This window comes from Canis lupus, chromosome 6, assembly GCF_003254725.2.
Source record: "Canis lupus dingo isolate Sandy chromosome 6, ASM325472v2, whole genome shotgun sequence".
In the NCBI taxonomy this organism is placed as follows: domain Eukaryota; kingdom Metazoa; phylum Chordata; class Mammalia; order Carnivora; family Canidae; genus Canis; species Canis lupus.
In genome coordinates, this window is record NC_064248.1 from 13,959,069 (window position 1) to 13,979,365 (window position 20,297).

The following is a 20,297-nucleotide window of genomic DNA, read 5'->3' on the forward strand; positions in this document are numbered from 1 at the left end:
TGTCTGCTCTCAGCACCTAGGATGGAGGCATTTGGTGGCTTTTGATCCAAGATGCAGAGCATCAAGGCTTCTCACGCCCTCAGCCCTGTTGTCTACAAGCTGAGGATCCACAGGCTCACTCTGCCACTGCCCCCACACGAACTCCATTGTCCAGGAAGTGCCACCATTCTGCCTGCTGGATCAGCTGCAGCAGGGCCAGTGTCTGTGAGCTCATGCTTTCATGATCCACCTCCCTGCCATGGGTCAGTGAAAACATCTGGGGCCTCTGACTTCATCTCTGCGGGCTCGAGAGAAAGGGTGAGTGGAGATCATCCAAGCTGGCGTAGTTGGCAATGGTGCCAGAAGCTTCTGATAAAATTAGACCATGAGGGTTTGACCTAGGGACTGGGGGCTGGTCCTAACAACCCAAGAAAGAGGTTGTCAGCTGAGAAAGTCTTTGGTTCTCTGCCTGTGGAAATGTAGCGATGTTACTGTGCAAAACAGTAACCGTGCAAACAGCTCTGCAAAGGTGTCTCTGGGAAGGGAACTCAGGCCCTTCCCTCAGTCCTCCCCCCTGCTCTTCCAGTGTGCCCTCCAGCCTCTGTATGAGCCCCCACCTGATCCTAGCCGCCCAGACCTCCGTACTTACCTTGTACTGGGGAATGGAGCTGCACCCAGCACTTTGCTGCACTGTCTGTGCCTCACCTCCTGGCTGGGATGAGGATAGGAGTCCCACCTCATTCACCTTGATATGCTGGTAATAGTTTGCTCGTTCACCCGCAATTGTGGATGGAGAGAGCTTTCCGTGTGTCGGGCCCAGGACTAGGACACGGAGCAGTGAAAACCACTGAACCTGTCCCCTCAGAGCAAACATGACCAACTGTGAGTCCCCAAGGGATCAATGGGCTCTGAGAATTGTGGTCTACGTGGCCTTTGAAACACATGCATCCCTCGGTCTGGGACATCATTCAACACTGGTTCCCGGTCAATCAGGGCACTTCAGGGTTACATGGGGGTGAGTAGCCACCCAGCTTCCTGGAGGGTGGTAGGTAGCATTGCAACTTAGATTCAATCAGTAAACATTTATTGAGCATCTTTTCTTTGTCTACACATCTGGGCATTGTGAGGGACTCTAAGGGAGACAAGGTGGGCAGAGCTTTCCACAGAAGTGCCTCCTGTCTGCTTTGCTCTACGTGTTTGTTTACCCTAGCTAACGACAGGACCATTTTGGGTAACAACAGGTAGGAAAGTGAGAGAATAGAACGTGTCCTTGGTTTCCCACCCAGAACACTCTTCTGAGTGGGTGGGGCAAGTCTAATTTGATGGGATCATGCCAACTTCCCTTCTCTTCCCCAAAACTTCTGCTGACTAATTCCACCATTAGCTTTTCATTCTTTTATTAAACTGTGCCCTCCCTCTAACAGTTGTCCCCTTCCTCTCCTTCCCCTTCTTCCCCTTCTTCCTCTCCTTCCCTTCCTTCCTCTCCTTCCTCCTCCTCCTCCTCCTCCTCCTTCTTCTTCTTCTTCTTCTTCTTTAAATAAAAATACTTCCAGAAAGAGAACATCCTTAACCCCTTAAAATAGAAACAACACGTAATTTGACATGCGTGCCAATCCGCACCCATAGATAGCAGCTGCCTGAAGCTCTGTGTTAAGAAGGCCTCTGAGGTTCGATCTGGCAGGTGCAAAGCCTGTCACTTGCTTAGTGATGTCAGCCATGGCTGCCAGAGGGGAAGAGGTTACTTAGCATCCCTGTCTCAGAGCAGAGGAACTTAAGAGAGAGTTCCCTGCTGTGACTTCAGGGCCTGGGTGAACATCGCAGATCTCACGGAGGGGCCACTGAAGGCGGGACACAAGAATCAAGGGCTATGACAACCCATCTCATCATGGGGCCTCCTGGTTTACCGATTGTCCAGGCCCCGAGTACCTCGGTAGGGAGCACAGAGACTCCAATGGCAACTCACCAGGGCTTCCTGATGAAACTCTGACCACACTCCTGAAGCATTTCTGTTCTGGCTTCTCTGGGCTGTTCTTTCCCAGCCGTGTCAAGGTGTGAGGACAAACAAAAATTGTGGATGTTAGGTTGTGCAGTGTGATTTTAAGGTGTACAATGCAATGACTGAATGTCTACATCGCAAAATGATTGGTCCAAGCAGGTTAGCACATCTGTCGCCTCACACAGATTCCATGTCTTCTGTGTGGTGAGAATGCCGCAGATCCACCCTCTTAGCAACTTTCAAGTCCGCAGCACAGCGCAATTAGTGGCGGTCAGTGTGCTGTATGTTAGGACTCAGAGTTTGTTCATCTTATAACTGAGAGTTTGTACCCTCAGACCAACTTCTGTCTGTTCCTCCCACCCCCAGCCCGTGGTAACCACTGTCCTATTCTGAGTTCAGGACTCTTTTAGATTCCACATATCAGTGACATCACACGGTATTTGTCTTTCTGCATCTAACTTACTTCACTCAGCATAATGTTCTCTAGGTTCCTGTTATTACAAATGGCAGGATTTCGGCTTTTGTCAAGGCTGAATAATAATCCATTGTGTGTGTGTGCATGTGTGTTTTACATCTTCTTCATCCTTTTATCTGTCAATGGACACTTGTACGCTTTCCCCATATCTTGGCTGCAGTGAATGTGGGAGTGCAGACATCTCTTCAAAGTACCGATTTCATTTCCTTTTGGATATATACCCAGAAGTGGAATTGCTGGATCATACGGTAGTTCTATTTTTAATTTTTTGAGGAAGCGCCATATCATTTTCACAATGATTGGACTGCTATAGATTTTCATTAGCAGAGTACCCTTTCTCCACACCCTCCCCAATATTTGTTACCTCTTATCTTTTTGGTAACAGCCTCCCTAACAGATGTGAGGTGGTCTCTCATTGTGGTTTTGATTTGCACTTTCCTAATGATTAGTGATGTCAAGCACCATTTCATACACCTGTTGGCCATTTGTATATCTTCTTTGGAAAAATATCTACTCAGGTCCTGTGCCCATTTTTTAATTTGGCTATTAGTTTTTTTGTTTTGAGTCCCCTGCCCCCCCAACAGAACTCTTTGCTAAGTCTGTAAATGCCTTTATCTGTGCTCTTCCTAGACCACCTACAACATCCATGACCGTTGTCTCTGCAAGGGAACTCTCACATAACTCCATCAAGACCTGATTCAAATGTCACTCCAGAAGAGCGCTCTCTGATTCCTCTGCTAGAGTTGTCATTTCCTCCTCTTTTCAAAAAATATTTTATTTATTTATTTATGAGAGACACCCAGAGAGGCAGAGACATAGGCAGAGGTAGAAGCAGGCTCCCTGCAGGGAGCCTGATATGGAACTCGATCCCAGGATCCTGGGATCGTGACCTGAGCCAGAGGCTGACGTTCAACCACTGAGCCACCCGGGTGCCCCATTCCCTCCTCACTTTAGCCACTGTAAAGTGGCCGGCTCAGCTCTGACCGTTGGCCTCAGCATGGTAGACTCACCTGCTATCACTCTTAACTTTGATGAGTCTCACTTGCTTGTAAGGCACCATGAGTGCCCTGGGCCCAACCCACCACTGGTGTGCAAAGATAATTGGTTGATACACGGATGGATTGATGGATGGATGGGTGGATGGATGGATGGATAGATGGACTTCACAGATGCCATATTGGTGCTCGACTCAGCTCGACATCCACATGCCTATGCTTTTCCTTGTGTTTCCACAGCAGTGTACTGCCTTAGTAAATCAATCCAAATCTCTATGGCTTCACATAACAAAGGTTAATTTTCCTTCCACAAAGCCCAGAGCGAGTTCCGTCACCTCCTGAGTGGTTGTCTTTGTATCAACCATGTCCTTTATTTTCTGTGCTGTGATGCTCTCACACCTGGGGCCTCGCTGACCCTGGAGGGACCACCCCTCCCAAGTCTAGCGAGTTCCTGAGGATCCTAAACCACTCACCCAGGGGCACACTTCTCAAATGCACACCAGCCAACCCAGAGCCTATACCCAAACCCCCTCCTGCATGGGGATCTCACCCTCTAGGCCACTATCCCCTGCCCTAGGCCCCCAGGGACCAGACAACCAGGACAGCCTCAAGCCCCAGAGCCCACTGGAATTACTCAGACTAGCCAGTCCCCAGCTTGTTCACCTCGCCTCACCCCTCCTTCCCTCAGAAACCACAAGAAGATGCTCCTCCACAGTGTTGCCCCCTCTGCCTCCTCACTGGCCCTAGTGCTTCCCTGTGTGGCCCCATGTGGCATCCCATGCCCCTTCCTCTTAGAACTGTGCATATGACCAATGGTGGTCAACTCCTGGTCTCCTGGCCCTCCTGTGCCTCAAATTTTCTTTGAGCACACTGCATTTTAAACCAGTCTTCCACTCAGTGTTCAGTCACAGGCTGCTTTCCTGTGTGGCTTTACCACCGTCATGTGGCCCCTGCCCCAACTCCATGGGACAGAAGAGAGGATGAAAGCATCTTGCACCGTCTCTTAAATGCTCCGGCCCCAAATGGCACGTGCCATGCCGGCTCAGCTCTGACCGTTGGCCACAGCTGGCCTCGAGGCACTGCTAGGCTCAGGGGGTGTGTCTGGGAAACCTGGGGGTGGGGACTTTCACTAACCCCTCCTCTGGTCTTGACCTTTCCATCTGAATTAAGAAGGAATCACCATTCTAAGGTCAGTGTATGTTTCATCTCATAAGCACGACACAGTATTTCAGAGTACCCTTTGCCATAGATATGACCTAGTTTGTCACCAGAAAATATGGACGCTGAGTGTTAACAAAGCAGAGACGCCAAGGAGACAAGGCACAAGGACTGATTGGGCCATAAATGTGCTCCAGCATTAGGACCCTGAGTGAGATTAACGGCCCGAGGCCCCAGAAGCTCCGCTGCTCTCACCTCATGGGCCATTTGGGGACGACGGGTTTAAGCTGGGATGTAGCCACAGAGGAAATCTGTGTCTGTTGCCACCCACTCTTGTTAATATCCTCTTTGGGTGTGCCTCCGGGGACTGCTTTTGCTTTTAACGGGGCCAGATGTTTGTGTTTAGTGACTGCATTAGGCAATTTGACCACGATCAGGCTCTTGATTATTCACAATCAGGGAGGGGTCAGTGGAAGAGAGAAGCATCAGGAATACGTGCTTCCAAAGAAACACAGACCTGAGTGAGCTGCCAATTCCAGCTTCTTTCTCCCCAAACATTACCTCTATCTCCTAGAAGATCACAAAATTAACAATGCAATCGCCCCTTCCCTGTCCCCCCACCCCTGCTGGCTGTGTGAACAGCAGTGATATCAACCAGAGGGTGTGGTGGACTGGAAAGGGAGAAGGAAACCAAAGACACAGACCACATGTACAGGCTCTGGAAGGAAACTATGAGGACAGAGGACTTTCCCGCAGGCAGGAGAGGGAATAGGCATGTGGTTCCGACCTGCCAGGGGGCTTTAAGCACCTAATTTCATTTACTTCTCATACTCACCCTGGAAGGAGCCTCTCGTTTTTATAGAAACTGACGCTCTGGCCTGATGTGAGGAAGATAAGCTGCCAGCAAGGAGGGGCCGGGACACTAAGACTCCACTTGGGTTTTGCCAAAAGAGCTCTGCTTTCCACAAACAGGCAGAGTGCTGGGGCTTGGGGCGAAAGCAGCAGCATTGCCTGGAGGCTACTTAGCCTTCTGTGCCTCAGTTCCCCATCTGTACAATAGGGGTTACGGTTGTTCCAACCTCTTATGGTTTGGATGCATTACACCTGCAAAGCGGGGAGAACAGGACCTGGAGCGTGGAAATCACAACACCCACGTAAGCTCTTGGTATTCACTCTAGCCTCCATGTCCACAGGTATCAGATGAGAGGGTTCTGGGCTGCAGAGGGAATTCCTATCACATACGGCCCCTCTTGACTCAGAGTTCTAAACAAATTGGGTGAGAGAAGCACCCCCATCATTCTCCAGGCACCTGTCTGATACATTTCTCCACCTTCCAGGGGCATATGGAGGCTGGGAGTCCCAATAAGGGATGGTCAGGCATTGTGGGCATTGAAAAGGCATTTTCTGTACCCTGAATGTCAGCCCCAGGCCCACATGGCTCCTGGAAACACCTCTGGTTCGAGATGTTTCTGCACGCTTCTGACCACCACCCTGGGCACAAACTCTGTTCCCTGATGAGCCCCCTCAGCAGAACCTGCTAAGTGGGTCCCAGGTAGAGACACAATCTCAGATACACATAGGTGTCAGACAGGGCGGTTTCTTTTCCTGTGCAACCCCTCCTCATATGCCTGCAATGGCTCAGTCACTTCACTATTCTCTCCTGTCAGCAGGTGACACAGGAGCACCTGCAGCCTCCTAGGTGATAGCCCGGCAGCAGCTTCTTTTTGGGGACATCCTTTGCCTTTAAAGCCTGCAAACCAATAAGGATGACTTCACTCCCCTTCAGCTGCCTCCAGTTTTGTTTTTCAGCAAGAGAAAAGCATCTGTGTTATTAATGAAGTCAAGAAGAAAGAGGGAGAAAAAGCATACTTCCAGCGGAATTCTGTCCTTACATAAATATAAGCCACTCAAAGGAAAGCAATGGACTAGGAAAAACGTTAACAGCTATCATAGAAAAAAAAAAAAAGAGAGATTGCTTTCCTTAATATATAAAGAGCTCCTACAAATCAAAAAGAAAAGACAAATGACCCATTGAAAAAATGGGCAGCCAACATTGTCACGAGCTGTGCTGGTTGCCTGCTGTGGTAGCCACTTCTCCCTCCAGGTAGATCCAGGGCTGCTCAGGCTGCCTCCACCTGTCCAGTGACCTAGACTCTGGAATCCTCAAGGCCTATCACAGTTCAGTTAAATACCTTCACACTAATCAATAGCAGGTAAATACCTCCACTGTCCATCTCCAGAATGTTCCATCCCCCCCACTGAGACTCTGTCCCCATCACATACGGACCTCCCTCTCCCCAGCACCTGGAACCACCATCTACTCCCTGTCTCTCAGAATCTGACTTCCCTAAGGACCTCACAAAAATGGGATCATGCAATATTTGTCTTTTTTTATTGTCTTGTTTGACAATGTTTTCAAGGTTTGTCCATGTGGTAGCAAGTGTCAGAACTTCCTTTTTTGGGCAGAGTGATATTCCATTGTATGGATGGATCACCTTGTGTTCATCTGTTCATCCTTTAATGGAACTTGAGTTGCTTCCAACTTTTGGCTATTAGGAATAGTGCTGCTGTGGACATGGGTATACAAATACCCTTTTGAGTCCTTTCTTTCCATTTTTTTTTGGTAAAAACCCGTAAGTGGCATCACTGAGTCATCTGGCCATCATGTTTATCTTTTTAAGGAGCAAACAGACTATTTTCCACACCAGCTGCACCATCTCACTTGTCCTCATCTACAGTTCTTTCTCTTTTTAAAAAAAATATTTATTTATTTATTTATTTATTTATTTATTTATTTATTTGAGAGAGAGTACAGAGCAAGAGAGATAACACGAGTTGGAGGGAGGGAGGGGCTGAGGGAGAGGGAAAAGCAGGCTCCCCGCTGAGAAGGGAGCCCGACTCTGGCTCCATCCCAGGACCCGGAGATCATGACCTGAGCTGAAGCCAGAGGCTTCACCATCTGAGCCGCCCAGGCACCCCTATCTGTGGTTCTTTCAATATAAGAAGATAAATTCCTTATTGGCAAAGCCAGTTGAGTCACATTTTTCTGTTCCTTGTTCCCCAAAGCATCCTAAATAATACAGATATGAATAGGTACTTTTATAGATGAGGTATGATTGGCCAATAAACATATGAAAATATGCTCAGCCTAAGTAGTTAAATAGGGAAATGCAAATTGCAGTAACAGTGATATAATTTGTGCCTATTAGATTGGCGAAGAGTGAAAGGATTGATAGCAGGTAATGTTGGCGCGGGGTGGTGCACAGGAGTTCCCGGTCGCCACGGGAGGAAGCATTAGCACAGCACGTGGAGGGGGGGGGGGGCGCGCAGTTTGACGGTATCACTAAAAATTTACAGGCGCACACCCTTTAACTTAACAATGCCAGTTCAACCTGTTCTGTAGAAGCACTTGCACAAATATACCAAGAAGTAAGTCACTGGAAAGATGTTGACTTGGAGCAATAGTAATAGCAAAAATGGGAAGTAGTCCAAATTGCTTCCAAGAAGGACTTGGATAAATAAACCGTGACACAGTGGCATTGTGGAAACCAGGCAGCTGTGAGGAGCTTTCTAGCTAAGTGTGCAGACACGGGGGAAAAAAAAAAAAACAACCCAAGATAATCAGTAAAAAGTTCAGTGCAAAACAAGTCACAGAATAACGCAGACAGTATAATTGTACTTACATAAAATCTATCGGAAGGTATATCACCCGCTGTGTGGATCCACATGCAAATCCGTGGACAAGAGCCTATAAAGGAACAGGGTAAAGTATTAACAGTGGTTCCTCTGTAGAGAGAAATTGGGATGGTGGGAATAGAAAGAGCAGGTTAACTTTGTATTCTGTTTGAACATTTTTTTTACAGTGTATTACTGTATTGTGTGATTTCTTAAAAACGCAAGCCACTCTGATGTTCAAAGTCAAGATATAGAAGGGATGTGTTGTGGGAAAAAAAGGTTTCATTGTAGGAGGGGTGGTTTTGCCCGACCGGACTCCTCGGAGGCCGGCCCTACTTCACAGACTCGAGCAGCCCAGGCTCCCAGGCCACCAAGCAAGGTCGGTGCCCCCAATTTCTCAGCCTGGGACCCAGCGGAGGCTGCAAACAGAGAACGGGGCTCACAGGACCCGGGAGGCTTCCGCAGCCAGGCAGTCCCCAGGCTTCCACCAGCGAAAACACCAGTCACACGTACCTCCAGGTGGCTTCCTACCTGGTGTCACTCCCAGAGTTCTGGCCTCTACTTGGAGCCTGCTGCCCCAGGAGGTCTGAAATTCTAGCCACTGCAGCCATGTGTCTGAACCCTGTGACTGATCTGCTGCTGCTGTTTGGCTGGAAACCTACCTTCCTGCTCTTTTGTTTGTTTTTGTTGGTCCCTGACAGCTCTGAGGGATGATGGCTTACCTTGTGGGAGGGGTGCTGAACTCAGGAGATGCCATGGGCTTCATTCACCTGTCAGGGTTCTGGGTGAAGAGTTCCACTGGTACAAGTCAGAAGGCCCAGGAACCTGGCACCCAGAGAAATAATTCATGTATTTTACTTTATGCACTTCCACATTTTTCACAGCCACATCAGCTATAGACCTGAGGGGTGTCCCCTGGTATCCTTACTTGTAGAATGGGGATGGGAATACCTGGCTCAGAGGGTTGAGACGGGGATTAAGTGAACTGATGCACAATGTAAGGGCTGAGATCAATTAGCCTAGAGCAAGGGGCAAGGGCACAGAAGATAGATGATTTGACCCAATCCAGACATCCTGGAGGGCTTCTTATAGGAGGGAACAGAGAGCTGAATTTTGAAGGCTATCCCAGTTACTGTTGCTGTGTAATAAAAACACCCAAATTTAGTGGTGGAAAAGAACCAGTTCATGTTCATACACTCCGAGCCAAGAATTTGGACAAAGCACAACAGGACCGGCCTGCCCCTGCTTCACCAAGCCTGCCCCCGCCCCCTTGGGAGACTTGAAGTCTGGGCATGCTGGGACTGGAATCACCTGAAGGCACCTTCACTCACAGGTCTGATAGCTGGTATTGTCTGTTGGCTGGGACCTCAGCTGTGCTGTCAGCTGGAATGCAGACCCGGGGTCTGTGTTCTCTCAGCATGGGCCGCTTGGCTTCCATCATGGCCTGGAAGCATCCCAAGAGAACCAAGTGGAAACTTTATCACCTTTTATAACCTAGCCTTGGAAGTCACAGTCACATAGCATCATTTCTGCCATAGCGATAACTACCTAGATTCAAGGGGATAAGACCTCACTGTAGATGAAAGGATTGTCATTGTAAGAAGATCGTGTGAAATGAGAGATACTGTTGCTGCCCTTTTTTTTTTCTTTTGAGAATATAATCTGCCACAAAAGACCAGCGGCAAGTAGGAGGTACCTATTCCAGACAAAGAGGGTAAGAACATGTTCCCTGGGCTGCCTGGAACTGTTGTACAGATCGTGCACTGTACAAAGGCACCCAGCCAAGAGGGCAAGTGGGAGCTGAAACCCATCCTGTCCTCCATTCACTGAACTCTATTTCTCATCACAAAGCTGCATCTGCTCAGAGAAAGGAGAGACTTTTCCTTTGCAAAGGTCATTGTCCACTTACTAAGGGGAGTGCCTGCAGAGTTGTGTACACTCAGAAGAGCATACTTTTCCAACATCCACAAAATAATCACATGGGCTGGCCGTGGTTCTGGTTGATCCTGTCGTGAAGAAGGGTAGGAGAACTAGAGACTGGAACAGGAAGTGGGGAAAGAGGAGAAGAGGAGAGAGGATGGGAGGGGAAGGAGAGGATGGGAGTGTAGGGCAAGGGAGGAGAGGGCTGCAGAGGTCAAAGGCTCAAGACTCAGGGTGAGCCCCAGCGGCTCTTCTCCTCTGTTGCCTTCAGCTCCCCAGATATACTCACCCAGAAAGTAGTTTCCATGTCGTTTCAGCCTCCTCTGGCCAGGATTCTAGTTTGTTCTGGTCCCAAATCTGGTGTTTCTGATGTCACATAGAGATCATTATAAACATGGAGCAAACCCTCAACTCAGCAGAGGGACAGAGGTAGGATGGGGCCAAGAAGCCCAGACTCCAGGTGTCAGTGGGGACACAGCCTATCCTGAAAAAGAGAAGGTAAGAATCAGGACACTGTCCCTCCTTGGGAGATTCGGGCCAGCGTCCTTCAGAGGCCCTAAGTCCTCCTCCTGAGACCAGAGGAGAGTACTCCACGTCCCTTTGCTTAGCATTTCATCATTTCTTCCCAGTTTCCCTTTATGGAGATGCGGCTATTTTGAAGACTGCTCAGCGCTATAAAAGTAAAGCCAGAATCGCATGTCTGGGCTTCCACAGAGCCCGCTGTAGGAAACGTGGAGCACAAAAGCTATTTATACAGTGAAGGGAGCATTTCGGTAAGAAACTTACAACCGGTGTTTAGAATTAATTTAGTGCCTTGTCTGCTCCAAGGACATATGCTATGTGTCTGGAATTATGACACCTCCAACACCATATGTGCGTGTTCGATGTGTCCGGGAGGGAGCTGGGAGCCTCCTGGCACACACACACCGGCGCGCTCCGTGTGTAGGCAATGATCACACCTCCCCGAGTGTGTGAATGCCGCCGCCGCCGCCGCCGATGCATCTAGAATCCCGCAGTCTTTGGAAATAAGTGGGCATATGGCAAGTGTCTCGCATTTTGGCACCAGCCACAGAAAATAAACGGTGGCATGCCATCCAGAGTCGGGCAGAGTGTGACCCACACTGTCTTTGCTGTCTCCACTTCACACGATGTGGTGGGTTCCCAGCTCAGAGAGGGCAGGCGGATGTCTCCAAGGGCCTCAGCCGAACGCACTGGAGCCCGCAGAGAGCCTGCTGGCATCCGACACAGGGATGGGGACCCACCTGTTCCGTACCTGGCAGCTCTCACCAGTTTCACCTCTGAAGCGCTGAAAAGGCAAGGGGTACATCTGGTAGAGGATCTTCACATAGGGTGGAAGCAGAAAGATGGACCCCTCACGGCAGAGGCAGGGTCACAGGTAGGCCCTCACAGATCATTCTGGAAGGAATTGGGGAAAGCAGTGACTCAGTGGTCATCAACCACGTGTGGACTCATTGTCCCCATGGTGCCCAGACATACTGAGAAGCCCCACGATCCTTCTCTACGGTCCCTGTGGGGGCCACAAATTCTCATAGGTACTCAGCAAATATTTACTGAGTGCCCTTGGAGGAGTTAGTTATGCAGAAAAGAACAAGAGAAGCAAACACTCGTCTTCATGGAGATGACATTGTAATCGGGGCGATGGGAGGACATGTCAGCCTGCTCTGGCCAATGTAGCAAGATACCACAGACCAGAGGCTTACACAACAGACATTTCTTTCTTTTTTTTTCCTTTAAGATTATTTATTTATTTATTCATGAGAGAGAGAGAGAGAGAGAGAGAGCGAGAGAGGCAGAGACCCAGGCAGAGGGAGAAGCAGGCTCCACGCAGGAAGTGTGATGTGGGACTCGATCCCAGAACTCCAGGATCATGCCCTGGGCAGAAGGCAGGCGCTAAACTGCTCAGCCACCCAGGGATCCCCCAGATATTTATTTCTCAGAGTCCTGGAGGCTGCAGTCCATGAGGAAGGTGCCAACAGGGTTGGTTTCTGGTAAGAGCTCTTTTTGGCTTACAGGAGGCTTGCCCTCCCTCTGTGCACCCATGGGGAGAGAGAGTGATCCTTGGTGTCTCTTCCTCTTCTTATAAGGTCACCAGGCCTGTTGGATTGGGGCCCCACTCTCAGGATCTCATTTAACCTAATTATTTCCTCAAAGTCTTCATCTCCAAATACAGACACATTAGGAGTTAGAGCTTCAACATATGAATGGGGAGGTGGTACACAATTTAGTCCATTACAGGGGAAGAGAGAGATGCAAAGTAGTAAGTCCATTACATCAAACATTAGAAGGAAAGTACGATAAGGAAAAATGAAGCAGGGGAGGAGAATGGAAGAGTGCAGAGTGGGCTTATAAATTTAATGAAGGTGCTTGAGGGGACATTTACATAGAACAAGCCATTCAGCCCTGCAGAGACAGGAGGGTCAGGGTGTCCAGCACAGGAGACACAGGTGCAAAGGTAGAGAGTGGCAGGGAGGCCAGCTGGCTGGAGGGGTCAGTGTGGTGGGTGAACCAAGTTCCAGGGGGCAAATGAGCTTGGGCCAGCAGTAGGGGGACACTAAGGAGGAAATCTAGTGGCATTCAGGGCAAAGCAGCAACAAAACCTGCTGCTGGGAGAGAGAATATTCTGTATCAGGGAAAGGTTAAAACAACATTTTTTTTTTAAATAGAACTCAATGAGTTCTTGCTTTAGTGTCTGATTTTCAGTTGTACTGGGGACCCCATAGACAAAGCACAAAGTCATAGTCAGGGGACCTGGGCAGAAGCCCTCACTCTAGGATTGAGGATGAGCCACTTAACTGTCCTGCTAGTGCTAGCATCTGGGCAGTGTGGTGTCACAGCATCCACAGTAACTGCCATGAGGCTGCGTGTCAAGTACAGGCTGAGTGAGGAGGGTAGTTGTCAAACTGAGCAGGGACAATCATATAAGATGGGTGACTTGCATGGTGCTGTTTCCATGGAATGTCCCCCACAGCTGCCCCCTCCCTGCAGCTAATGACTTGGAATGGCTTTTCAGTTTTCATTCAACATTGACCAAATTCCTCTTCAAATTATGCAAACTAAAAATCAACTCACAAGCCAAAAATAATATTGCCAAATATAGCACATAAGAACTTAAAAAAAATTTAGGTTTTTTTTTTTTAATTTATTAATGAGAGATACAGGGGGGGGGGGAGGCAGAGACACAGGCAGAGGGAAAAGCAGGCTCCATGCAGGGAGCCCAAAGTGGGACTTGATCGTGGGACTCCAGGATCACGCCCTGGACTGAAGGCGGTGCTAAACAGCTGAGCTACCTGGGCTGCCCAGGTTTTTTGTTTTTTGTTTTTTTTAATTCAGTACTCCTTGCAGGAAGTAAATCTTTCATCAGAATAAAGGGGTAGATATGGAGAGGGCAGGCTGCCTCCCTGTCCTGACACCCGTTCTGCTGCCCAGAGGTGGAGATGTCACCAATGCTTGTGCCTCCTTCCAGAAGACACAGTTGTACTTGTATCTCTGCTTTGTGTACTTCTTTTACACATCTGCAGATAGAAACCCTTCAAATTCAAAATGGTAAGTGAATCATACTTCCTTTGGCACCTTGACGTTTTCTCCTTAGCAATATCCACTGGATACTGTTTCATGCAGGCCCCCCCAAAACTTCCCCATTCTTTTTCATAGAGGGAAAGTACTCTAACTCAGTCAAGCAGACTCTTACTCGTTTGAACTGTTTTCCATTTTTGGCTCATTTCTACAATGTTGGAAAGAGTATGCTGTAAAATGCCTCTGGGTGCCTGTGTGAACACATCTGTAGGATAAGTTCCTAGTGGAGGAAAATCTGGGTCAGGGGCTGAGAGTGTTTGACATTTAGATAAGTGTCAGCAGATGGTCTTCCCAAGAGCCTGTCTGCACACGCCCCAACCCCCTGCAAGTGTGTATCAGTGTTGCAGGGCTGCTGCAACAAATGACCACATGCTGAGGCTTAAAATAACAGGAATATAGCCTCTTCCAGTTCTGGAGGTCAGAGGTCCAGAATCAGGGCATTGGCAGGATCGGTTCCTTCCAGAGGCCAAGAGGGACAATATGTCCTGTGTCTCTTTCCTAGCTTCTGCTGGTTGCTGCCGTTCCCAGGTTCCTGGGCTTGTAGACACATCACTCCAGTCTCTGACTGTGTCTGCACATGGCCCTCTCTCCCACTGTGTGTGTCCAAATGTCCCTTGTCTTATAAGACCATTGGCCATCGGATTGGTCCCATGCTAAGCCAATATGGCCTCCTCATGACCTGATTACATTTGCAAAGACCCTATTTCTAAAGAAAGTCACACTCACAGGTACCAGAAGTTATGATTTCAACTTTCCTCTTGTGTGTGGGGGGGGGGCTGGGGTGGGGGTGGGAATGTGATTCAACCTACAGCAGAGGTACCATCAAACACTCTTCTCACCTCTGGGAAGGGCCCCAGGTCCTTCTTATAGGAGAGTCAAGTTAGGCTCATGGTGGAAATCCCACCAAGTCAGCCTCTCCCACCAAACCCTCTGGCTGCCTCATCAACCACTGCTGACACCTGAGGTCCTTTCTCTTCTCAGAGGCCTTCCAGTGCTTGCCCATGGATGGACTGGGGGCAGGGAGTGGGAGCAGTGGGCAGTGGTGTCACAAGATGTCCCCACACATTCCTCAAACCTGGTACCACCTGAGGAATCCTTGGAGGTCCAGTGGAGTTGCATTAACTGGAATGTAAATTCCAAGGTCCTGTGAGCTAAAAGTGACATCTAACCAAAGTTACACTTGAAAAGGCCCTTCTTTTGTTTGTTTGTCCTTGCATTTTGGCCACAGTGTCCATGGTGTGCACAGCCGGGGGTAGGCTCTCTTGGTGTCCCCTATCCTCCCATCCATGTGTATGGTAGGGCCATGGGACACATTTCCTTTGTGCTCACAGAGGGAGGCTCCCAGCCAGGGAGACCATCACAAGAAGAAGCACAGAAGTCTACTCCCGTCTTGCCTTCAGCAAATTTGCCATTTCCAGGACCCAGAGCACAAGCTCGACCCATGGGCATCCCTACCTGTGGTTGTTCTGTAAGATGAATGGACCAGAGGCAAACTGTGATCTGCAGGGATGCCTTGGACACCTCCAACTCTCCTGGCTACCCCCTTGCCATTCTGTGTCAGCGGGGCAGAGAATGTCTCTGCAGGCTGGCAGCACTGGTGATAAGCCTGTGTCACTTCACATGGAGGGCAGATGAGAGAGCAGGGCAAGTGGGAACCCCCTGCAGCTCCACCCTGCCTACCCACTCAGGGGGGATGCTGGCTTTGATGTGGAAAGCAGAAATGTGGGGCTCCCACGGAGATGTAGAGAAGCCCTAGGTCCCACAGATGAAGCCCCTAATGGCCCAAAGAAGTTTTCTTTGGGAAACTTTCCATCTGTCCCATTCAATTGTCCTTTCTCGTGATGAGGATCTTAAGTGTTTTGCCCCATGTATGTGATTTTTAAGGACCCACCTTTGTGTTGGCAGAGTAAACCACCAATTTAAGTGGAGTAGACCAAAACATTTTGTATGATACTTGATTTATTGACTCATCTCTCCCAGTCAATTTCCCACCATGGGGCTGGAAGCCATGTGAAAATCCTTCAAAAGCTGCTCAGAAAACAAGGGGGTCATCCCCTGAATACACTCCCTGCTCCCTGAGATGGCTGAATCAAGTGCCTCAGCAAAACTCACCGCTGGGTGTGTGGCTAATCTCAAGCTCCAAACACACCTAGGGCTCCCAGTCCACGCCTGAGAAATGGACCAAGAAGATGAATTTGATTTGCCAGAAGTTTCCCATTAGGAAACTTGTTTATTGAGCACCTGGGTGGTTCAGTCAGTGAAGGGTCTGCCTTCAGCTCAGATCATGATCCTGGGTCCTGGGATGGAGTTCTACATTGGGCTCCGTGCTCAGTGGAGAGTCTGCTTCTCCCTCTACCCTCACTCCACTCATGCTCTCTCACTCGTTCCCTGTCAAGTAGATAAATAAAATCTTTTAAAAATGGAAACTTGTTTATTGATTTTTTTAAGTTATTTTTTTAGAAGGAAGGGTGTTATTGATGATAATGTTATCTCCTTCGATGTTCTAAAAGAAAAAAGATCTAGTATTGGAATTATTTCTAATTAGTGTTATCCAATGGCTTGTTTCCTTTTACCTGACATTACTGGACACAGCCATGGAGGCCTGGAGGACTACTTGGGTTGCATTTTGGAGGACACATTGGGGTTCTGGTACATTTGTGTTGTACTCAGCATGGACCTGAGCGAGGAGTTTCACTGTGACCTCCTGGCTCCTGGACTTGGGGATGACCTGAGTCATTCTGGTGTTTAGAAAATACCTGCAGGGTCCAATGGACATTGCAGAGACAATGCTGAGAAAGAGACCATGCTTTCTGGGAAAATGTCCACTGAGGGACAGGCTACTTTAGGTGGGGACTCTCAGAGTTCTTTGTGAATTCACTAAACTCAAAGAAGCTTTAGAAACCTCTTCAGGAAAAGTCTGAAGGTTTAGATGTGAAGTTTGCCCTGCCTCATAATTTCCGGAGATGCCAAGACCCTTCTTTGTGGCCACCTCTCTTCTGTTTAGCCACCACTGGCCCCTCCCTTCCCCTCCTTGCATATCCAGTCCCCTTGCCTTGTGACTTGACAGCTCTTCCCATTACAAGGGAGCAGAGCATGTCCCCATCCTTACTGCAGGTTCACTCGTGGGACTTGCTTTGTGCACTAGAATCAGGAAGGCGTGAGGGATACCAGCTCCTGGTCTGAGCTTCAAGAGTGCCTGCATGTCTGCATCTGCTCTGTTACCTTTGGCCATCATCATAAACAGAACATGCCTGGCTCGCTCACTGTCTCCTGGGGCAAGGGATGAGGGAAATGAGAGGTGTGCGGATCAGAGCCCCTCTGGCCAAGCCCAGTCTAGGTCACCCAACCCTCAGCTGACCCTCAGGCCTGTGAGCATAAATAATTGCTGTTTTAAGCCACTGAGTTTTGGGGTGGTTTGTTACGCAGCAACTTTTCATTGATAGCTGACTGATACACTCCCTTCCCATGACTTGCTCAGTCCTCCCAATGTTTTGGCTCATCTACACCACACACAACAGCCACGGCAGCTGCTCTCTGCATGTAGAGTGCTAGCACTGAGTCCCTGAGACCTTCAGCACCACCACGGGTTTTAAGCCCACCTATTTCCCTTGTATCAATGGTTCCACTTCCTCTGAATCTTTCTGGGGTCCATGGCACCTCTTGCACAGGCATCTGGCTCGTCCTGCCTCCTACCCTCTCCCTGCACCTGCTTTTCATAACCACCCTTCCTCTCTCCACTCCCCATCTCTCCTTGCCTCAGAGCACTGAGCAGGTGCTTACCTTCCCCTTGGCATCTCTGCTGCCTTCTTTGCAAGAAGGAATTTAGAAATGGTCTGTGAAGGCATTATTCATACATGAGGCGTTTTCACTGTTGACGGGGTTGGGTGGGTCCCACAGCAGACCTCAGTGACCTCCCATGCCAAGATCTCCTGGCAGAGGAATCCAGGCTTTTGTGGAACAGGCACAACCTTGTCTGGCAGCATGCAGGCTCTGCCAGCAGCAAATTCTGTCAGCTGCGACCGTTATTTGACAGCATTTGTTAACATATTAATGACAGGGAAAGACTTTTTGGCAGAAATACTGCATCCCTGGGCCCTCCCCTCTGAAAGGAAGGAATGGAGCTGTGTGAGGAGGTAAAGCAGACTCATGCCTCCTGGAGTGGAATGTGAGCTCTCAGAGGCACATGCCCTCCTTGTCCTCCTGTTGAAGCCCAGAGTCACACAAATGGTTGCAAGGAACAGGGAAACAGGGACCCCCACAGGCTAAGTCAAGTAAAAGGGATGATCTCTGTCGGGACCCTCCCAGCAAAGATGGCACACTCAAATGAAGATAACTCAGAAGGGCTTAAGAAAGACCATCTACAGGGATGCCTGGGTGGCTCAGCAGTTGAGCGTCTGCCTACGGCTTAGAGGGTGATCCCAGTCCTGGGATCAAGTCCCATATCAGGCTCCCTGCGAGGAGCCTGCTTCTCCCTCTGCCTGTGTCTCTGCCTTTCTCTGTGGATCTCATGAATAAATAAATAAAATATGTTAAAAACATAAAAGAAAAGAAAGACCATCGATAAAACAGTAAGGAGTCTGCTAGAGGGTCACAGGAGAATGAAGTATCTCAGGGCTAGTGACAGTCTCCTGCCCCCACATCCCGGCCCAAAGGGACAGGGAGGAAGACAAGAACCAGGGAGGAGAGCGGCCCATGGAGAGCGCCACTCTGAGGTGACCTACGATTTCAGTTGAGGGACACAACTGGCCCTAGGCAACCACCCAGGGAGAGAGCCAGGAGAATCAACAGCAGACCCAGGCCTTGACCCCTTCAATCTCTCTGAACTCCTAGGGCTCCACTCTGGTTGAGCCCAGTGGAAAAGCCCAAGGCAGATTAGTTCAGTGATGTCACCCACACAGATCAGCCTCGTGGGAAGAAGAGAAGAACATGGGTCTGGATACTTACAACTCTGAGGCAACCCTAAGATAGCTACTCAGTGCTGGGCTTCGCAAAGTCTGACGCTAGAAAGGAGTCTGGATTCAAAGTACTTGGGATTTGTTTTAATCAGGTGTGGGGAGATGGGCAAACATGGAAAGGACCAGCATGAAGGAAGAAGTTTGTATACTCTCATACACAGAAACAGGAGGTTGCGTATCACCCAGGATCATGCCACAGAGCACCAGGGTCAGTCACAAGGCAGAGGGAAATTGGGCCAGAGCCTTTGCTGTGGCTTCTGCAGGAGGGATCAACAAGGCAGGATAGGTAGGATTAGGACAGGCAAGTTTGAATAATTTCAGTGGACTCTGGGCATAGGGGCTGCCCCTGGTTGTCTGGTCTCTGGCCTTGAGGGATTTCAGGGCAGGGAGACAGTGGCCCAGAGTTGTGACAGCCCCACAGAGGACGGGGTTGGGGTGTGGGCTCTGGCTTGGTTGGTTGGCATTTGAAGGACATATTCATAGGGGAGTTGTTTGCTATCTCTCAGAATTAGCTAGCTCTGGAGAGCCAGTCCCTGTGGGGTCAGCGAGGGTCCAAAATCTCAAAGCATCAGAACACAGAAATAAAGAAACATGATTAATACCAATGGTTACCTAGGGCCAGTTGTGTCCCTCGACTGAAATCGTAGGTCACCTCAGAGTGGCGCTCTCCATGGGCCGCTCTCCTCCCTGGTTCTTGTCTTTCTCCCTATCCCTTTGGGCCTGGATGTGGGGGCAGGAGACTGTCACTAGCCCTGAGATACTTCATTCCCCTGTGGCCCCCCCAGCAGACTCCTTACTGTTTTATTGATGGTCTTTCTTTTCTTTTATGTTTTTAAAATATTTTATTTATTTATTCATGAGATCCATAATGGTGGGGTCAGAGAGGGGCAAGATTGGATAGAAAGGAGGTGGATCCACATAGCCATTCCAAGGGAACCTATCAGGTGAACCTCCTGAGTATAAAGACCTTTGCCCAAACCCAGAGGTGTTTTAGGAAGCACTGGGTCCCTGCCTTCACCATGCAAGTGACATGAACGGGGCAGGGGTGGGGTGGGGTGGGGGCTAGGGGGTTGACAGTGGGGAGGTAGGGAGTAAGGGGGTGGCAGTGGAGGGGGTAGACTTCCACTTAGGGCAGGTGGACAAGAGCCCCACACATGCAGACAGTGTCCACTCAAGGAAGGACGGGGCATGTCAGCAGTGGGTGTCAGGTGCTCCATTTCCAGACACAATTCTGGAAGCATGCTGTTTCCTCTGCCAGAGCCAGCCAGGAAGATGCTGGCTTTTTGGGACACGATGCTTTCTGCTTGATGAGCACTACGAGTCCATTCAGGGAATCTATGCATCCCACACAGGAGGTGGACAGGGAGTAGAAAGGGCCTCACTGGTGGGAGTTGGGCTGGGCAGGGCAGGGCAGTGCCTCCTGGAGAAAGGTCCTTCTTTCGTGGGGGCTCTCGTTGTTGGCCTATTTGCGTAAAGAAAAATATCCACTTTGAAAGATGGGAGCCTCCAGAGTGGAAACACTAAAAGTCTTCAAACGAGACAATTAATTT

At 49.3% G+C, this 20,297-nt stretch overlaps 1 long non-coding RNA gene across 3 annotated transcripts; it reads right to left on the bottom strand.

The window, feature by feature from the left end:
- Nucleotides 1–7,379: 7,379 nt before the first annotated feature.
- LOC125755202 (uncharacterized) lies at nt 7,380–10,865 on the bottom strand. 3 transcript variants are annotated; one of them, XR_007411065.1, is made up of 6 exons: nt 10,488–10,865; nt 10,188–10,284; nt 9,610–9,722; nt 9,001–9,103; nt 8,287–8,351; nt 7,380–7,673 (listed from the first exon to the last, which is right to left on the bottom strand). It is a non-coding gene; the product is annotated as an uncharacterized LOC125755202 (long non-coding RNA). The 3 variants fall into 3 exon arrangements; XR_007411067.1 differs by lacking the exon at nt 10,188–10,284 and having other exon boundaries at nt 7,411–7,673; nt 10,488–10,864; XR_007411066.1 differs by lacking the exons at nt 9,610–9,722; nt 10,188–10,284 and having other exon boundaries at nt 10,488–10,856.
- Between the last annotated feature and the right edge of the window lie 9,432 nt (nt 10,866–20,297).